The sequence below is a fragment of the Triticum dicoccoides genome, chromosome 7B (assembly GCF_002162155.2).
Source record: "Triticum dicoccoides isolate Atlit2015 ecotype Zavitan chromosome 7B, WEW_v2.0, whole genome shotgun sequence".
Lineage (NCBI taxonomy): Eukaryota > Viridiplantae > Streptophyta > Magnoliopsida > Poales > Poaceae > Triticum > Triticum dicoccoides.
This window is the reverse complement of record NC_041393.1, coordinates 718,856,224-718,858,919: the sequence shown is the minus strand read 5'-3', so window position 1 is coordinate 718,858,919 and position 2,696 is coordinate 718,856,224.

Sequence of the window (2,696 nt, the reverse complement as noted above, 5' to 3'; positions counted from 1 at the left end):
CGGATGTGCCAATACCAGCGTGCACAGCAGCGTCATGTTCCAGTAGTGGCACGCCAGCCTATGATTCAGTTTCCGCCAGATCATCTTTCACGGGGGCATCTTCAACTCCCTCAAACCGGTTCTAGGCTTTGTCTCTCCCGTGGTCTCCCTCCTCGAGATATGTGCCCTGCTTACTAGGATAAGCCGATAAAGTATGAGGTCCAGCCAAATCCTAGAAGCCTTCGGACATTGCAGAAAGGGGTGGGAAGTATCTTTGAAGGTACATGCATCTTCCATTTTATTGTTAGGGTTGTGTCTTGGTAAATCTAATGGTTAAAAACATTGTTTAGAAGGAAAGTCAAACCTTTCAGCCTCGCTAAACAAGCATAATTTTGCTAGGAAAAAGAGTCAAGTGTCTAGACCGAATAGATTGTCTACAAAACAGAATACAAAAATAACGAGGCATCAGTTTTGGAATCCAATAGAGAATGAAAACTGTAATCTCTTCCATAAATTACCACGGTCCTATTGAAATATGATCTATACATGTCGGCCGCCAAAGAAGTGTATGTTGTCAATGGCCAAAGCCGTAGATGTGCCGTTCACAAACCCACACATCACCAGTATAAGGGATTCCTAGTGCAAGCATGTTGTTTGCACGATAGTCATCAACACCAATTAAGGAGGGCCATTGAGGTGGACATGATGTAGGGGCCTCCAACATTGAGGAAGTCACTCAGGTCACCTAGAAGAAACTAGGTTTGTCGCGGGAGCAATGAGTTGTGGTGGAGGAGGACATGAACTCTAGGGTTAGGGAGGTATTCAAGGCTGCCGACAGGAAAAAGGGTGTCGCATGGAAAATCATATAATAATGACCTTCTACCCGCAAAACAACACCTCTATGACGAGATTGGCAAAACTGCCCTTGGCGGAAGCGCAACCAAGTGACATAGATCTCCTCCCACCATAGCCAATGGTGGATAGTACATCCCGCGATAGCCTTTGGCACAAGCAACCTACTGCATTAGCTTGTTGTGGAAGTGAGTGCTCCAAGGGATGCACACACTCAAAACTATTTTTGTCTTTCTGCAATAGGGGGTGGCGCAAGCCCACACTAACTAGATTTCTTGTGACGTGTTTATTCTCGGATATTTGTTATCGTCTGCAAGTTTGCGGCGGCCGTAGATGCTATCAGCCTACCACTATTTGTTTTCCATAATTACGTTCACATTTATTTCGAGTACTAGTAAATAGGATACATAACGAGATACCATAACTCAAATTAAGATACATACGAATGTTGCAATTAAAATATATAACTAAAATTAAGATCAAACCATATTCTCAAAACTACAACTTAATTCTAATGAGTCTAAAGGGACAATTTCCCTTTCCCATCGTCACCTTCTTTGGTTGCATTTGCGTAGTCTGCCCCATCTCTCGCCCTTCCTATGCATGTCCACCTCACGAGCCTCCTTCTCACGACGTTCCACCTCCTTCATGCAACATGTGTCTTCCTCATTTTTCTTGATTAGCTCAAGCATATGAAACTCAGCTGCTCTGAACTATATCTTTCATCTCCCTCTCTTGCTCAGCTTTTGCTAGCACCGCCTCCTTTTACCGGTGCTCGTCCTTACACAAGATTTCACACATACGCACAATCCTTATCAAGATTCTTGCACAAAGTAACACAAAAATGGCATGGTTTGTAAAAAAATTAACAAAAATGAAAACATGTCTCGTCATTGTCATTGCCGTTAAAACTTAACGGTGGCTTGTTGTATTTGGAAGTTGGTCGGGGGGCATGGATATAATTGACACACATGAAAAACAACATACCCAGCCAATTCAAATTGCATGTGGATGATAACCCACATATGTAGAGAATCATCTGTAGATCACTTGGATAACTAGAGTGTAGAATCCAATAAGGAGCAAAAGAAATTGGTTGATAGAATGGAATCACTATAAAAGGTGCAAAGACTATTTGTATGTTTGTTTGATTAAGAGAATAAATGAGATAACGTAAAATGCAAAGTGCAGCAGGTGGCCCAATTCTTAGTTGTGCTAAGGACAAGCTGGTTACTAGCAACAAGGTTCCTCCCAAGTACACAAGAACATAAAGGACTACTCGTAAGATAACATAGGAATCATGATCAGTGGTGTAATGACATGAATAAAAATCTTACAATGTTTTAACCAACAAACACTAAGCATTAACTACTCAACATAAGTTAACAACACAACATTATCACAACAACTAACTTGGGGTAATTGTTCATAGATTGAAAGTTGAGGTTGGAGATGAATGATGATCGAGAGGGTGCTGGTCACTTCTTTTCAATCTCAGGACAGATACCGTCACCTCCATCTCCTCATGAAGATCCCCGACCCGAGATTGAGCTCCTCGACGACCTTGGATATCAAGCTCGATTTACCTCCGTCCTCCATCTCGTCTCTGGTCCTCTTTCTCCTTCAGGCTGGTCGTGTTTTCTGTCGGCTGCTTCGTGACCATGGAGTTTGATTCGCACTACGAGGAAAACAAACGTTGCCAAGTATCTAATTGTGCACCGACTGTCAAAATACGGGGTCACTGATTACATATAAATAAGCCGAGTATATACCCGGGGGCACATGGCAAAATGTAGCAACTCGGCTTACTTCTAAGTAAGCCATGTGACCATACAAAATACATTCGGCTTCAATAAGGTACTCTG